Source organism: Equus quagga, chromosome 7, assembly GCF_021613505.1.
Source record: "Equus quagga isolate Etosha38 chromosome 7, UCLA_HA_Equagga_1.0, whole genome shotgun sequence".
In the NCBI taxonomy this organism is placed as follows: Eukaryota; Metazoa; Chordata; class Mammalia; order Perissodactyla; family Equidae; genus Equus; species Equus quagga.
Genome location: NC_060273.1, coordinates 63691709 through 63710715, shown reverse-complemented (window position 1 = coordinate 63710715; position 19007 = coordinate 63691709). Strand labels below are relative to the sequence as shown.

The following is a 19007-nucleotide window of genomic DNA, read 5'->3' as shown; positions in this document are numbered from 1 at the left end:
AAAGGGTAATATATCAAACGGTTCTTACAAGCACAGTGTCTGACATACAGAAAGTGCTCAATAAATGTTAGCCATTATTATTATTATTATTAGACATAATAATCATCTATTAGGAGAATTTTAAAATATTAAGTAATACTTTTATAAGAATTAACTTTGAAAAGAGTATCTTAAAATTAAGACATGAGCTGGCAAAGTGGTCGTTAAAACAGAATTTCTCATGTTATATAGACTTAAGAATTCAAAGACATTCTGAGGAATAAGGAAATACTGTAGGGGGCTGGCCCCATGGTGTGGTGGTTGAGTTCTGTGTGCTCCACTTTGGTGGCCTAGGTTTGTGGGTTCAGATCCTGGGCTCGGACCTACACCACTTGTCAGTCATGCTGAGGTGGCGACCTACATACAAAATAGAGGAAAACTGGCACAGATGTTAGCTCAGGGCAAATCGAAAGGGAGGGAAGGAGGGAGGGAGGGAAGGATGGAAGGGAGGAAAGCGAGGAAGGAATGAAGGCAGGAAGAAAGACAAAGAGAAAGACTGACAGACGAAATAATGTGAAAATGTCACATACCATAGTAGTATCCATTTGACATCTGAAGTTCCAATTATTACTGAATAATTGTTATAACAGATGCCTCTGAATATGGTAAATCAAATCTTTCACTCAAAATTGAGCCTTAGAAATAGTGAAAAATCAGAATTCGGTAACTATTACTTACACACACCCCAATTTTGCTGTATGGTTTTTCAGTCAGCAAAAATTCCATTTTTTAAATAAGGAAGGTTTGGTTATAATTTGCACTTGAATCTCTTTCTCAAATATAGACAGAAATTTCAAATTTATTGCAAACACTTCAATTTCTTTACTTTTAAGGAAGAGACTAATAAACAATTTTGGGTCAAATTTTAAAGGAACCATTATGCATATAAATCTGGCTTCTAGATTTACAATCAGACTACTGTTCAACTAAGGGAGAAAAGGGAAATCCTATTATTTTCTTTTAATCTTTGAGAATGCTGTCTCTTAAAATATCAACTAGTTTGATAAAATAAATACAAATTATTCCCCTGAGACTAAAATAAATCCATAATCTCCACTGCCTCCTCCAAATTTAAGACAATTAATGAACGAATTTTTATAAAAATCCAGCAATGATTCTATTGACAATAATTTTACGTATAAATATAAAGGAATAACATTTTTTTCTCACTTTGTCAACAACAGAACCAAAATAAAATCAAGGGAGCCAATGACATATTTGCCATTTAAGATGGCAGAAAATGATAGATTTCAGAATGCCTTTGTTTATCCTAGTGGCTGAAGCATGCATGGCTTAGGCAGTTAAAAGTGTCAAAATGCAGCTGTGGGAATGAACAATAGCAATTAGGATTATATTTCACCCAAGCATTTCATTACCAAGAATGCACGTGAAATCTGTTTGCATTGTTTAATTTGTTGGAGAACAAGATGAAAGGAGTTAATCTCTAGTCCATGTACATGAAATATTTTTACTAGAGCTTTCATAAATGCTGTAGCTTTCAGAACACTACTTTCCTTGTTCAAGCTACAAAAGCCCATGGGTCAAATGAGAAAGGTCCTGTTTCTCTAACCCTTCACAAGACTCTTAGCTGAAGGCCTGTGTGTTTGAGTGCTGTGTATTTAGAGGAAGAGGTGGCAGAGAGCCAACAATTTAAGAATCTCCTCATTTCCTTGGTTGAAAAACAATGGCAACTATGTAAAGGGACAACTTGCCATTAGAACACACTCACGATATAGTCATAAAGTATATCCACAGAAAGATACGGGAACAATAATACAAAAATATGAAAGTTAGAACACTTTCATGAAGAGAATCAGGTCCTATTTTTTAAAGCCATTTTCCAATGAAATTGTTGCTTTCAGAAACTGGAAAGAACTCTCTCTTAAGATGAAATCTCACAGCATAAAGAATTCCAAAACAAAGTATTTTTAAGCTGTACTTAATTCAGAAACAAATATAAACTAAAACAAAACAAAACAACATTGTATAGTTTGGCCTTATTCCAGGTCATTCAAAAATAACTATTTCTAAAAAGGTAGAAATAGCATTTTGATCCTTCCTTTCCCATGTTTTCTACTGCCCTCAATCCACGCCCTACCCATAATTCCGGTGACCTTTTAAAAAAGGAAAACAACCTCCACCCTCCCCCCCCAAAAAGAGAAGTAAAAAAAATTGTGTCCAGATGTGAAAAGAAAAAACAGCTAGTTTAATTCCTAAAATTTCCTGACTGACACAAATGTTTTAAGAATGGATATTTCAGACACTAGAGGGGGCTCTCTCATCAGTTTTTCAAAACACATGCAAAACTCAGACAAAGGTCAAGGATCCATTCTGCAAACAAAATTATAGGCAATTACCAGGGAATGACCAAAGAGTAAAGAATACAAGAAGCTGCTCATGTTCTGAAGATTTTACTGTAAAGCAATATTGAACCAATGCTTTTTACAAGGATGAAATCCACATTAAAATCATTATTGTTTGTATTTGTAAACATAGCAACTGTTCGTTGCTTCCACAGTGCTTTTACACACTTGCACATTTACTCTTCACAACACCCCAGTAATAGACAGGACAGGACTAAGAGAGTCTCCAGTGAGAGTACTTGCTCTGGACAACACAGCACCACTCACTCACTGGATCTTCAATGCCAACTGCTAAGTTATCATCCTCAAGTTCTGCACGCTTGTTTCTACGGATGTGTGAACATAGCTAATGTTCAATTAGTCAAGGATTGATTATTCAATCTGTAAATTATTAGTGTTCATTTTGGCCCTCCTCTTTATTCCCCATTTTCCGCTTATTTCACCACTCACTACTGATAAAATATCAAGTTATTTTACTTGATAACAGTTTGGGTTCCGGTTTTAGAGGCAAGATTGGTTGTAAGTAAAAGCTAAAATGGGGCTTTTACTTACTGATGGTCAATGCATCCTCTAATCTGCATTAAGAATAATCAGTAAAATGACTGACAAAAACAATTTGAATAGTCTTTATTCATATACTTCCTGTCAAACATTCAAGAATATGCTTTGCTAAAACAAAATTATACACCCAGAGGAAAGGTAAAGTATAGGTATAATCCAGTCCTAACTGCTACCAGAGGAATAAGAAAATTGAAACGGACTGATGTAGTAAGAAGTATTTTTCCCAGCTTGCCTTTTTAATTTTACTTCCTTAAAAAATAAAAATGGAGTCAAATGGGTCTGTATTTTTAACATGGTTTCTTCTTTTTGTTTTTAACTAATTATAAAGACTTCATTGACTCTGAGATCAGAAAAATATTTAGCAGTATTTTTTTAGACCTTTGAACTTCTGTTTTGTCATATGCATACATATGTACATCCACACTTACTGACACAGAGAAAAGGAAAGACAGGGGCAGCAAGAGACAAGGTAGTGGTTTTAAATAATAGTATTTTTTTCTTTATACTTTCCCACATTTTCCAAATTTTCCCCATGAACATCATAGTGTAACCTAGGGAAAACTATTAAATGCCATTAAAAATATAAGTCGAGTGCTATATCATCACTAACTACACTTTATTTACGGGCAAATAAGCTTCATGGTAGACCACATGAGTATTATTTCTACTTCCAAAGTCTTATTTTCTCTGAGTAAAAAGTGTAGCAAACTAGTAACTAAAATATATCTACACATAAGAAAATACGTATACCAGGTGCTATGTGTGTAAAACAGGGAACAATTTAAGTATCTAATATTGAAATTAACATGATTTTTAAAAACTGTATCAGGGAGAAATGATTCCCAACATAAAAAGCTATATTAAAAAGTGACCTCTTAACTTCAATGACACAAAGATTTCAGAAGATACTTTTATGATGCAGATAAAACTATTATGATCCTTACAAAGTATCGATCTTTTAGACTTTTTTAAATTAATAAAACATCCATAAAATGAACAGTGAAAAAGAAAGCTGTCTCAGGTAAAATGTCACTTAAGCCAGGAAAGTTTTTCTTTTTAATGTTTTTAGCCAAAACATTAGGGAAGCAGTTTTAAGAATACTTGCTCTAGGGCTGGCCCCATGGCCGAGTGGTTAAGCTTGTGCACTCTGCTTTGGCGGCCCAGGGTTTTGCCAATTTGGATCCTGGTCGAGGACCTAGCACTGCTTATCAAGCCATACTGAGGCGGTGTTCCACATAGCAGAATGAGAAGGACCTACAACTAGAATATACAAGTACATACTGGAGAGTTTTGGGGAGAAGAAGAAAAACAAAAAAAAGATTGGCAACAGATGTTAGCTCAGGGCCAATCTTTAAAAAAAAAAAAAAAAAAGAATATTTGCTCTAAAAGGTTGATAATGAACCATGTGATACTCATTTTTCATCCCAAGATGGCCTTCACCACATTACCCTTATTTCCAATCTGAACATTTTACAGGTTCAAAACTAATATTTTAAAATCAAGTTACATGTTATTACAGTCCCGTGAACAACATCAAATTTATGCTCAACAACCAAGAAGTCTAGTGCTCCTAAATTCAACAAATGCCTAACTTTCGTTGTTAGCAGAAATCTGAGGTTGTATAGAAATGGTGTGAGGAGGTGGGAAAACTAATTTGTCCACTTGGCTGGATATTTGCTACCCAACAAAACAAGTCTTGTCTTGACCTGAAAATGAAACACAAAGCATTGAAAAATGTCTCAACAGGAGCGGTGGTTCCATAGAAGAATTAATGTTGCTAAAGCAAATGTTACCATATTTGATTATAAAGTATTTTAGTTATAAAACAGCTACGGTGCTAGCACAGGGAATAAACGACAGTACTCCCTCCATACCATAAGAAGAAAACCAATAAATATGGGAAAGTACAGAAGTAGTAAACATAACAAACTTAATGCTAGCTAACTTCTACCTAGTGTTGCCATCACCAGCAGCTCTCCCCTACCAAAAAACAAAAAAATTGAGTGAGCAGAGAGAAAACATATTTAATAGCAATTCCTTAGCAGAGAAGTTAAACTCACAACTAGGAAACGGCAACAGATCTTTAAACTTTGTTAGGTTTTTTCTAATTCCAAAGCCCATTTTCTATTATGCCACAATGCCCTAAAATCAGAAAATTCGTAATATTACCTCACCTAAATGAAAAAGTCTACTAGTTAATATATAAGATGACATCACAAACTGCACTAAAGGAACTAAATGCTGAATTAATGTTTAAAAAAATACCTTCTCAGTCATGAAAATTATATATTCTCTGGTTTTAGTAAATACTAAATACAAACTATCCAACTGAAAATGAGGAAACCAATGTACCCCCTTCAAAAACACACATTTCTTTAAAAAAAAAATTTTATTGATGTCATATTGGTTTATAACATTGAGTAAATTTCAGGTGTACATCACTATATTTCAGTTTCGGTATAGACTGCATCATGTTTACCACCAATAGTCTAGTTTTTATCCACCACCATACATATGTGCCCCTTTACCCCTTTTGCCCTCCCCTCACCCCTTTCCCCTCCAGTAACCGCTAATCTCTTCTCCTTATCCATGTGTTTATCTTCCACCTATGAGTGAAATCATACAGAAATACACACACTCTTAAAAGCAAGGTAAAGAACTATCAGTTTGAATAGGGAAAAACTAAACTGAAGACATCTAAAATCTGAGGCTCTCTTATCCATTCTTCTGCAGTAATGAAGCTTCAGAAAAGAGTAGCCTTATTAATTAAAAAAACATATACTCTATTTCAATCCAATTATATTGTAAGTATGTGGGATGTGCATGCATATTATTTATGACTTCACCTATTTACACAGAGCACTATGCTGGATTATACACCTTCTGTTTTCCTCTTTACTTTTCAAGAGGGAACATTAAAATGCTAAATGCTGAAACATGAAACTGTCTGCTTTTTAAAATAACCATCAAGAACTTGCACTGAAATATTATACCTCATCCTTTAGCTATCATAGTAAAAAAAAAACTTAAAACCAAATAAATATTAAAGAGCAGTTTACTGCCAGGTTTTATTGAGGGAGGAGGGGAGTACCACAATCCTTTTTAATTCTGGATACTCAAAGATCACGCTAGATACCATAACTGGATATCTAAAACATTCTAAAAACATGGTACAGACAGAAAAACTGTCTAAGTCCAAACTCAAGCTGCCTGCATGACACTAAAATCACTGAAACTGTATTAAATGTTCAAAAATACCACTTCATTTGTTCCCTCCTCTCATGATGTAAGACAACAGAAAAGCATCCTTAACCGATACAACTATTTTTGAAATTCTAATTATTTTAAGTTGTAAGAAAATTAAGGACTGTATACTCTTATCTAAACCAAAAGCTATTCTCACATCAATTCTACTAACGAATTCTTTGATCTATTCTGACCGATGCTGGCCTTCAATTTCAGTAACAGTTCAGTCCAGTATTATCAAGGGGGTGGAGAACTGAAACATACAATTTTAATCACTCTTGACGTTTCCTATTACTGAATATTGTTGACTGACATGGCTCAATATTTTTAGACTCCATTTGTAGATAAACACCATGAAACTGTTTTCTAGAAAAGTATTTTTCAGTTGTTTATTGGCGGAATGGGGAGCAAATTAAACACTGTGAACACTACTTTGCAGGCAGTAAAAACTTAAGAATAAACCCCTAATATTCTTGAAAGACTAGCTGAAGACCTTTGTGTATCTTCAAAATTATGAAAATGAAAATGTTTATACAGACTCTTGACAATCTCCCAGATTCAATCAAGAGTTAAGGTATTCTGTGCATATTACAATTGCTCAAAAAGGTAACCAACGTTTAGATTCACCAAGTTTTCTCAGGTAAGCAACTTGTGCATGGCAGAACACTTTTCATAAATTTTTTTACTGATTCTGTATAGATCTGATTGTGTCATCAATCCAAGGTACCACCAAACCCGATTTGCTCCTCTCTAAATATATGTAAAGCTTCTATTTTCGGTCCGTGAATCATTATTTTCTTAGGCTCTGCCACATTCACTCACTACCAGTACTGGAGGTTGGCTTTCTTTGAGCTGTTTTTCACAAAGAACTTAAGTTGTTACTACAGCCCCAGAGCTGGAGCACAACAAAGCTGAGACGTGGAGGCAAGTGACGGGCTTAGCTAGATGACTTGGTTCCACACATGCAAGTCAGATTTGGATCCTAACAAAATTATACATTATTTCCTGATAACAAATCTCCTAGATCTGTTTTAAAAAGTCAAAACTTTGAACAGAAAAATCTATCAAAAATCTACTACATTTTAGAAAGGAAAATAGTTACACAGTAGGAAATGTAAGCAAAAAAAAATAAATCTAAGAACTTTTATCAGTAACTGACATTAACCAATTTATAACATATTTTCTCTTCTAATCTCTAAAAATATCCATGACAGATTATCAGTATTCCAAATGATATATTTATCTAAAGATTTCAAGCTTAAAAACCAGCATTTCAAATCCATACAGTTTCAAATTGTTCATTAAAGAAAATACTTGGTCCCCTGCTTATGGAAGTTTACCTAACATTCCAGGATAATTTCCAGTATTGATTTAATATCAGTTTGCAGGGGACAAAACTAACTAGAGTCACATCTAAAATTTCTGAGATTTCTAATGACTGATATGTTAAGTACAAAACTGTCCTAAAATGTAAATGTAACTAGCAGAAGTAATAATTCTTAGGAATTTCCGCAAAAAACACAGAAAATCATTATTTTATGGTTTGCGTAAAATTCAAGGTCAGGAAAGATTACATAAAACGAGTAACTGTGAAATGGCTATAATCACCAAGACAAAAAATAACAAATGTTGGAGAGGTTGTGGAGAAAGGGGAACTCTCACACACTGCTGGTGGGAATGCAAACTGGTGCAGCCACTATGGAAAGCAGTATGAAGATTATTCAAAAAATTAAAAATAGAAATACCATATGACCCAGGTATACCACTACTGGGTATTTATCCAAAGAACCTGAAATCAACAATACAAAGAGGCTTATGCACCCCTGTGCTCACTGCAGCATTATCCACAACAGCCAGACATAGAAGCAACCCAAGTGCCCATCAACTGTTGAGTGGATAAAGGTGTGGTATATATACACAATGGAATACTACTCAGCCATAAAAAAAGACAAAATCATCCCATTTGCAACCACATGGATGGACCTTCAGGGTATTATGTTAAGTGAAATAAGCCAGACAGAGAAAGACAAACACCATATGATTTTACTTATTTGTGGAATATAAACAAACTTACGGACAAAGAACAGTTTAGTGGTTACCAGGGGGAAGGGAGCTGGAGGGTGGACACAAGGGGTGAAGGGGCACACTTCTACAGTGTCTGACAAATAACGTACAAATGAAATTTCACAATGTTACAAAATAAATCTTAAAAAAATGAATAACTGTTAAAGAAGTCAACATTCCAAATTTAGTTTCAAATGGCAAACTGTGCCAGACTAGAATGTATACATAAATTGATCATTGAGAAGATAAAAACTTTCACAAGCAGTGACTAAAATACCTCATTTTATATAAAGAATTATTAAATATTTATAGCCCAACATAAAGTCCTGTGGGAAACACTAGAAACCACATATAATTATTTCAATGCCTCAAAAAATAAAGGAATTGATCCAAAACAAAAAAATACTTAAACCAGGATGGTAGTTGGATTTCTACCCCTCAAAGTCTGTCATTTAATTCTTTTTTTCCAAAAGGCACCGACCTCTTGATCACTATTAAGTGTGACTTAAACTGGCAACTTTTCAAGGAAACAGTTTAGTAATTTATGTAACAGATGTGCAAGAAAAACTACATGAATGAGATAAGCCAAGAAAAACATCCTGATGTCCATAACTAAATTATAACCTGTGGGAGGAAGAAACTATAAAAATATTTCCCTTTCCTTACAACTTCAGTGGTTAGCAGTACCAAATAAAATAATCCATTTGATAGCAGCCCATTTTCAGATATTAAAATGGGCCTTGACTCCAGGAACTGTTCCAAAGCACAAGGCCACACTAAAGGAAAACACTGCACATTAATATATTCTCATAATCTGCATCTTTTATGGCTATTTTGTGTAAAAGCAAAGTAATATGTATATTAACTAAGCAATGATTTATCAGAAATTAATAGGGCCCAAATCTTGTCTCTGATGCCTGGACGAATTAACCACTCCGTGTCTGTTTCCTTATCTGATAGGTAGCTCCTATATATTATTAGAGATTAAATGAAATGATATGTGAAAAGCATTTAGCACCCACAGTTCAACAATTTTTCTGCCAGTATTTATTATTTTTAGTTTGAAGATATTCTTTATATGGCTCCTTGGAGTTGACTGGCATAATACTTATTACGTACCCACATCTCACTCACTGGTGCAGAACTTTACAATCACAGTAACTAACAATCTATCTGACCCACAGTGTAGACACTAAAATGAAGGTTTTGAAGACATAACTACACAGCAAGGAAGAAATTATTCTACTATTAAAAAATCGCCAAAGAGCTGGAAATGAGTATCACTAAAAGACAGGACAAGTATCTATTAATACAAGCCCCAGCACAGAACAATTGCTACTTTATTAATAGAGTTCATATTTTGAAGTACACTCTCCTTAATACTCTTGGTATACCAACTGTGAGGCAGGGTTTTATTATACACTAAGTAGCAACTTCTCCCTTAGTGGTAATCTTACATTCTCTGATAAAATAAATAAAAAATCTCTAACTTTTTTTTTTGATTCACTAAACTCATTTATACCAACTACTGGAGTCACACATTCCAAAGCAAATTATGCCAAAAACAAAGACTTTTTAAGCTACTATAATAAGAAGGGAAATTATCTAGCGTGAAGTTTGTACAGTCATGCATCGCTTAACGATGGGGATAAATTCTCAGAAATGTGTCTTTAGGCGATTTAGTCACTTTGCAAACATCACAGAGTGTACTTACACAAACCTACCTGGTATAGCCTACTACACGCCTAGGCTATATGGTTAGTAATCTTACGGGACCACCATTGCATATGCAGTCCATCACTGACCAAAACATTGCTATATGGACCATGACTGTATTTACAATTTAGGAATATCAAACTAGCAGAAGTCTAAGGTTTCAAAACAGAAAAATAAGGTCCACATAACTCACTCCATGAGGTGTCTGGCTGAAAAAGGGTTTTAGAAGGGCCCCAATACCCAGGTTCTGTACACTGTTTCCTCTGTAAGAGCACAAATCATCATATTAGGAAACGTCTGGACATTCATGGTCTTGATGGTTTATATGGAGTCCTTCTACTCTCTAGCACGGGCACTGCTGCTATCATGACTTGAGCAGCAGACAGGCTGACAGAAAAGGTGTAAGACTATTTACACACGCTATTCCCATGGTGTCAAGGAGTTATTATTTTCCAGAGAGGCATTCTGGCAGCAATAAGATTTGGGGAGGGGGTATTCTATGGACAGCAAAAGGGAAGAATGCGTTGTGTGTTTCAGGGAAGCAGGATGAAAAGTTGCTTCCAAAATGTGGCAGCAATGGTGCTTGGAATAACATAGCAACAGAACAGGCAGATCAGCCACCACTAGAACATTCTTTTCTTTTCATGGTTATAGGAAAAGAGCTCTCACAACACAAAATTGTATGAACACTAACCACTATCAACTATATAAAAACACATGTGCCAGTGGACAAAGTCTAGGGAAAAAACCATGAAAACAAGAATGGTGGGGGGAATATTTATTTAAAATTTTATTTTTACAATGAAAAAACTGATCTTTTTTTTTAAAGAAAAGAAAAATAGCACTTGTACATGAAACTTCTCTTCACTTGCTTGGGAAGCGTCCCATAGCTGGGCTGATTTAATTCTGCTGAGGATCAGTTTCCACTCCCCTGGCTCAGCAGCCTGTGTGCTATGTCAGTGCCCTGTCAGCACAGATAAAAGCTTTCTGAAAAGACAGCTTTGAGTGGAGGACCAGAAGGCAAGAGTATCAAGTTGCTCTCTGCCCCTTGGCTAGCTGCAGAACAGTGCTGCTGCCTCCACAGACTATTCCCTACCAATGCCAGACTCAGCCCAAAACTATTTTCTAATTTTAGCCGATGTTTTTCTTTTTTATCACATATCTCTGTAACTTTTCATTTTTATTTTCTTCTAAAACAGTACTCTAGCGTTTTGTGAAAAATCCTCTAGGAGATATTATTAGGTGTTATGTGAGAAAAGGGTTCCATGGTGAGGTTTGGCAAATGTTATGTAAAACAAAGGCAACTTTACTACTGCAACACTTCTCAGAGACTTTACTACTCTTATGTGCACTGTGAGTCTCCAAGAGGGGACAATATTAAACATTTCTAAAACTTTGGGGACAACAGGTCTTTTCCCTGGAGCATTTTCCAAGTGTCCCACGAAATCCACTTTGGTATACACTATTTTTTTTAATTGCCCCTTTTTTCGAACTTCTAAAAATATTGTCAGTTTACCTTTCATCTTACCATTCTTGTTTTTCGTATGTTATTTCTTACTTTTTATCTAACAGATAGCTTTTCCTTTAACCTTTTCTTTTTATGTTTTTAAACTCATCTATTGGCTGGCTTTCAGCCTTTAATCTTGCTTTACATCTCATTTATTTTTACTGTATTTTTTAGAAAAACTCTTGATTGGGGCCAGCCTGGTGGCACAGTGGTTAAGTTTGCACATTCTGCTTTGGCAGCCCAGGGTTCGCCAGTTCAGATCCCAGGTGCAGACATGGCACCGCTTGGCAAGCCGTGCTGTGGCAGGCGTCCCACATATAAAGTGGAGGAAGATGGGCGCGGATGTTAGCTCAGGGCCAGTCTTCCTCAGCAAAAAGAGGAGGATTGGCAGCAAATGTTAGCTCAGGGCTAATCTTCCTCAAAAAAAGAAACACTCTTGATTGATCTTTAGCGTTGACCTTAGTTTTGTATCTTGTTTAAGTCTCATGTGTTGTACTCTTTTTTCCATTGGTTATTCCAACTCTTTCAAAGTTCTCACTTTACTTATTTTTTTAGTTTTAAGTTTTAATTTCTTAATCCTCATTTAACAAACCTACATTAAACATCTGTCTTTTTTCCTATATATTTTATAATGCATAGCTGAACAAACAGAAAAGGGCAAAGAGCTCAGGAAAAGAGATGAACGGCCTCTCCCCACGGCCCCTTACCCTCTCACAGCAGTAGCTGCTTTTCTGGGCCCCCTCATGCAGAGGCAACATTTTTCACAAGGATCAATTAAATATGAATACAAGATACTAAGAAAAGAAAAAAATCAGCTTTATCGAGTCCCAAGGGTTAAAAAAAATGATTATTCTGACAAATTAGAGCTGCTTTTTAACAATAAAATGTTAGTTGCTATGCAGGTGCCCCTTGGGAGTCCGCAGGACGCCCCCCGCTCAGATATCAAAATCCCTTATATAAAATGGTGCAATATTTGCACATAAGCTACGCACATCCTCCCATTTAAATCATCTCTAGATTACTTATAATACATGAAACAATACAAGTGCTATGTAAAGAGTTGCTATACTATATATAATACCTAAAACAATATATGTGCTATATAAATAGTTGCTATACTATACTGTTTAGCGAATAATGATAAGAAAAAAAAGTCTGCATATGTTTAGTACAGATGCAAACACCATAGCTTTTGATCCACAGTTGGTTAAATCCACAGACACAGAACCCACAGATATGAAAGGCCAGCTGTATTTGAGAAGTAGCAACATAAAGGTAGCTTTACTATTTTGTATCCTGAAAAATGATCTTAGGGCACATCCTAAAGCCAGGCAGGCTGCGTGCAGTAGTTAGGATGTTTGGAGTCATCTTTGGGAGGCTTTTCCCTCAGCGCCTACTTCCCATTAATTTCCAAGACCTGTTCATTTTGCATTAAAAATACAGGCACTCACCTCTAGCCTTGACTCCGACAAAAGCCATTTAACCATTTCTCTATTTTCAGTGTATTCTCCTTTTATTCATCCTCCAAACCATGACCAGATTCATCTTCCTAATATTTAGCGTTGGCCATGTCAGTCCACATGAATTCATCACCATGTTCCCCCAAACATTTTCCTCCTCCTTTATCAGGGGACAGTACCATCCAGGGTTATGGCTTGAATATCACTACTGATTACTTCTCTCCCCTCATTCTGTCCAGCATCCAATCCATTCCCATGCGTTTTCAAATCTGTTTCCTAAGTAGCTCTCAAATACGTCCGTCCACTTCTCCCTACCCACACTGCCACTACCCTACCTTAATCCAGGGTCACCACCATTTCTCACCAGGATTATCGCCAACAACCTTGTAACTCCTCTATCTCCCGCCAGGGTAGAGCCAAAGTGAACTCTTGCTGAAATACAAAGCCTATCTAATTAAGCCCCCATTTTAAATCCAGCAAACGCTTTATTACCTTCAAGATGAAGTCCAAACTCCTTAACATAGCAAAAAAGGTCCTTCATGTGAGATACCAATTAATTTCTTCACTCCCATCACTGTCATTCTCACATCTATGCCTTTGCACAGGATGTTCCCTGTTTTTAAGTCCTCTGTCCACCCATCCCTGTCTCCCAGCTAACTCTACCTCATCATCAGGTTTTAGCTTAAATGCCACTTCCTCCAAGAAATCTTCCTTTGACCCTGGGGATCTGCCTATATGCTCCTCAGAGCACCCTGTGCTTTCTATTATCTTACACTAAAACTAAAACCAGGTATGTTTGTCTTCCTGTTGACAGGAGACTTGCCTATCTCCCCATCTGGACTGAAAACACTCAGAGGACACAAAATGTCTTACTCACTTAAAGATTCCCAGTGCCTAGAACAGGCTTGGTGACAGCAGATGTTCAATAAATATTTATTGAGCAATTGAACAAAAAGACTAAAATTCTTAAACAGTTTAGTTTCTTTCCTCTGACTAAAAAAGTCCTAACTGAACTGGTGATCTGTACCTGCATGATCTGGTTTCAACCCACCTGTCTAGCCTTTTCTCCCACTACTTCTGTTTCATTTCCTTCATGTGACAATTATACGGCATTACTAGCTGAGATTTAAACATGCCCTTTTCTTTCTTATTTCAGTAACTGTTCACTCCTGCGACTGCCACCTCTCCTTTCAGTTAAAATCAAACCTAGTTTTTAACAAAGAAACAAAAATGATGCCTTCCTGATTCTTTCCAACCCATAATCTCTCCTTCCTAAGATGAAATAAACATTACATTTATAACTTTTATGAATTATATTCTACCCTGTACAATGGTTGTTATGAATTTATCTTGATTCTCTTAATATATTTTAAGTTTTCAAAAAGCAAGTCGAGTTGATCTTCATTATTTGTGAACTTTGTATTTGCGAGTTTGCTCACTAAAATGTATCTGCAACACCAAAATCAACATTCACAGGGCTTTCATGATCATTTGTGAACACGTGCAAAGCAGTGAAAAATTTGAATCATCTGTCGCACACATTCCCAGTTGAGGTCAAAAGGGATGCTCTGCCTTCTTGTTTCAGTTCTCATACTGTAAACAAGCATCTTTTCTCTGATCCATTCAGTGCCATGTTTTTTCACATCTTTGTGCTTGTTGTTGGTGATTCCACTGTTTAATATGGCCCCCAAGTCTAGTGATGAAGTGCTGTCTTAGTGTTGCTAAGCATAAGAAGGCTGTGATGTGTCTTAGAGAAAAAATACCTCTGTTCGATAAGCTTTGTTCAGGCACGAGGTATGCTCGCCCTGAGTTCAATGCTAATGAATCAACTATATGTGTGTGTATATATGTATATATATATATATATATATATATATATATATAAAATAAGGTGTTTTTAAACAAACACACATAAAACGAGGTTATGTACTGATTGATGAAAATGTTATGACCAGAAGCCCACAGGAACCTAACCCTGTATTTCCCCTAGGAGTAATGGCTCAGTATTTGCTAATTCAGTGTTTGTGGTGGCTATAGAACATTAATGCCTCAAATAAGAAGAAATGGCTGTACTATATATTATGCATTTCTGTTTCCCTCTCAGTGCCTAACAATGAATGCCACAGATAAAATGGGTTATTTAGTAACTAACTAATGAATACATAAATGAAACCCATGATCTCTTGGTAACAGAGAGGGGGATGGAAGAGAAGGAAGCTGAAGCTAAGACTAAGACATGAATAGATTAAGAAATGAATAGGTGGGGGGGCTGGCCCCGTGGCCGAGCGGTTAAGTTCGCGCGCTCTGCTGCAGGCGGCCCAGTGTTTCGTTGGTTCGAATCCTGGGCGCGGACATGACACTGCTCATCAAACCACGCTGAGGCAGCATCCCACATGCCACAACTAGAAGGACCCACAACAAAGAATATACAACTATGTACTGGGGGGCTTTGGGGAGAAAAAGGAAAAAATAAAATCTTTAAAAAAAAAAAATAAAAAAGAAATGAATAGATGGGACTAAAATTAACATCCCCCACCAACAAACACCCAAGGAGAATGACATGAGAAATGCCACCCTCACAAAAATTTTTTTTTAAAAAGCTATCACGGAATAACGTTTTAATCTGAGGTCTTTTGAGGGTAGAGCCAGAAAGACTTGTTAATTTGCTATCTCCCCTAAAATTAACTGACCCCTAACAAATACTTAAAAAGTTAAGATACCTTAGCATAAGATTTCTATGTCCCACAGAAACATGTGAAGAGCTAAAATATGAAATCTAGGCTAAAAAAAATACTTCAAAAACTTTAAATCTCCTCCTACTCACGCTCAGGGTCAACTATGGATCTGAGAGCTATCAAGGATTTCACTCCTATAGATGCTGTAATTCTTATATACAAGCAGCCCTCGCTTTGCACAGCACCTTGTTAACTGAAACTTGTACATACTGGAACCATGTCCTAGCTTTGTACAATCTGTTACCACAGAAGAGCTGTGCAAAGCAAAGACTAAAAGAATAGCATTAATTTCCTGTGTGTTCCTTTCAAAGTAATGCAAATGGCAGAGGCAAGTGAGCACATTTTATTGCTTGCTTCACATTCTATTCTGTAAGATGGCCAAATTTATTTGTTTATTGGTTTTTAAAGACTTATGTAACTCTATGGGCCAGGCAATTTCCTAAGCCCTTTACAAATAATTCAACTAATCCTCCTAAGAATTCAGCAAGGCAGATACTATTATTATCCTAATTTTACAGATGAGAAAACTGAGGCAAAAACAGGCTAAGTATCTCATTCAATGCCACACAACCATCAAGAGGCGATCTCAGGATTTGAACCTAGGCAGTCTAACTCCAGAAATACAGGTCAAGAGCTTATGCTCCTAACTGCTATGTTATAGTCATGATTTTAACCAGTGCCCTCTTCTACTCTTGTCCCCTCTCTGATCCATTATCCAACTCAGCACTAAGGGTATGCTACATAAGTGGGATCATTTCACTCCCTTGCTTATCAAAATTCCTCACTGGCTTCTTATTACACTCACAATAAATTCAAACTCCATGCAATGGCCTACAATACCGCTCTTCTTCCATGCTCTTGCCACACTGTTCTCTGACTCTCTTACCAGCTCTTTCCCCACTTAGGGCCTTTGCTCATTCTGTAATATCCTCTGCCTAGAACACTCTTTGCTCTACTCTCTGCACTCTACTTTAAATTCTTTAAGTCTTAACAGAGATGCCATATCCTCAGAAAGGCCTCCTTTGACCACCCTATTTAAAATGGCCCCATTTATCATTCTCTACTTCAGCCCCTTTTCTTTTTTTTTTTTTTTGAGGAAGATTAGCCCTGAGCTAACTGCTGCCAATCCTCCTCTTTTTTCTGAGGAAGGCTGGCCCTGAGCTAACATCCATGCCCATCTTCCTCTACTTTACATATGGGACACCTACCACAGCATGGCTTGCCAAGCGGTGCCATGTCCGCACCCAGGATCTGAACTGGCAAACCCCAGGCTGCTGAAGTGGAATGTGCACACTTAACTGCTGTGCCACCGGGCCAGTCCCCAGCCCCTTTTCTTCATAACACTTAAAAATATATATAATAATTTTGTTCACATGTTCTTTTTACCTATCTCTCTCAACACAAACTTGTTTACGACTTCAAGTATCTTAAAGAGCTCCAGATGATCAATAAATATTCATTAAATGAATAAGCCAGGTTATCCTGTGGCTTCCTGCAATTCTTACTACAATTCCTCATTCTCTTTGTCATATGGGTATCTGACCTGAGAAGCATACCTATAATATGAGTCTTAGCGATTATACAAACATGAAGAATATACTCTAACTCAATCACTAAAAGATGATCATCACATATTCTAAAAAACTCATATCTGAAAAATGTTAATCAGTCTAAAAGGAATGTCAATTATGTGTTATTATTTTCTAATTACTCCTTATAAATCCCAACATGACCAAAGGAATATTACTTGTGCTAAATTCAAACACTGTTTTTGTATCTCCAGCAAATTTCTCAAGCTTTTCTACTCTTAATGTTCACATTACTTGTATTTAATTACTTAAAATTGTGTGATTTTGCTGCGTCCTAATGTATACACATATATAATTTTTCTATTTGTTGGAAAAATGCCACTCTCAGCATATAACCAGTTTTTTCCAATTTAAGTGAAAAGAATTTCATATTCCAAATGAATTATGTATTTGATTCGGGGGTAAAGTAGGCATAAGCCTACACTTACGATATACATCCTAAGATTATCTGCAGAAAATTAATCCTTAAAACTTATTTCTACAAATGTCACAAACATAGATATTTTACACTTGTTTGCTAAATAAAGTGTCAACATCCAGCATTCTAATTAGAAAGTGCTGCCATAATTGAGATTTAAATTACTCAGTAATCAGCTGAACAGTATAAACAATTCAAAAGCCAAACAGGAGTTGTAATACGACAGAAGTATGTGAATTGCAGGTACACAGTTCTAAGAGGAAATATCATTAGGAAGAACACATTCTATGGAAGCATTTTATTGATATAACCAGAGTATCTTCAATATATACACTTGCATAGCATATGCTATGATTTTTGTCTTTTCATACTTGATTTATGGAAAGCAAATTACATTGCTGGAGGTGGGAAAAGCAGGGAGAGAACAGCAACGTAATATCCTTCACAAATCTTATTCTCTTAAGGTTTAAAAATATGAAAACAAAATCTTAAACTTTAATTATCCAAAAGAAAAATACCACCACCACACTTCCAAAGAGTTCTCTGCCCCACGTGCCAACTCTTTGTACTGTAGATGTTCCTACAAACTCAGAAGTTCTAGCAACATCTTAATTATGACAAAAATCTCTATATATAATCTACCATATAATCCCTACTTTAGAAATCTGCCTCATCACCAAAAGGAACCAAACCCAGGGGTCCTTGGAGAAATGGGTGACCCCAGGGCAGAAGCAGTGAAAGTATAGGATAAGCTTGAAACATCTTGTGCCAGAGAGAAGTGCTCAAAAAAAAAGGCATGTCAAAGGACCGGGGAGCTTTACAGGGCTCCCATTGCCCAAATGAGTGACAACTTGGGTATTGAAACAAATAAGGACAGTAACGGATTACAACTCATCGAATAACGTGAAAATTCATAAGGGAGGGAAGGAAGGAAGAAAAAAAATGAGAGTTCTTGCTTACAGTAAACTGATAAATAGAGAGAGATGGGTGGAGCTGGGGGGCGTGGGGGAACCACCATTTGTAACCATTATAGTAAAGACTGGCTCAAGCAAGAAGCATCAGTAGATGCTAAAACTAGGGTGTGGGTGATCGACGAGGAGAGGTCTCAGAGTATCTCTGCACTGACTGCTTACTAGTTGCAATGAGAAAATAGTACTATACGGTAGAGGAACCAGACAATACCTTGACTGAGTGATCAAAATTAACATCACTAATGAGGAAAAGACATTATTTTCTTCCTGAAAAGGGCATATCACTTAATGTAACATTTCAGCTGAGAATATATAACCTGAGGAAACATCAGCTAAAC

At 36.3% G+C, this 19007-nt stretch overlaps 1 protein-coding gene across 2 annotated transcripts in view; it reads right to left on the bottom strand.

The window, feature by feature from the left end:
- The window catches only part of CLINT1 (clathrin interactor 1), a 62688-nt gene that overhangs the window by 30554 nt on the left and 13127 nt on the right, over window positions 1-19007 (bottom strand). The window lies entirely within an intron of this gene.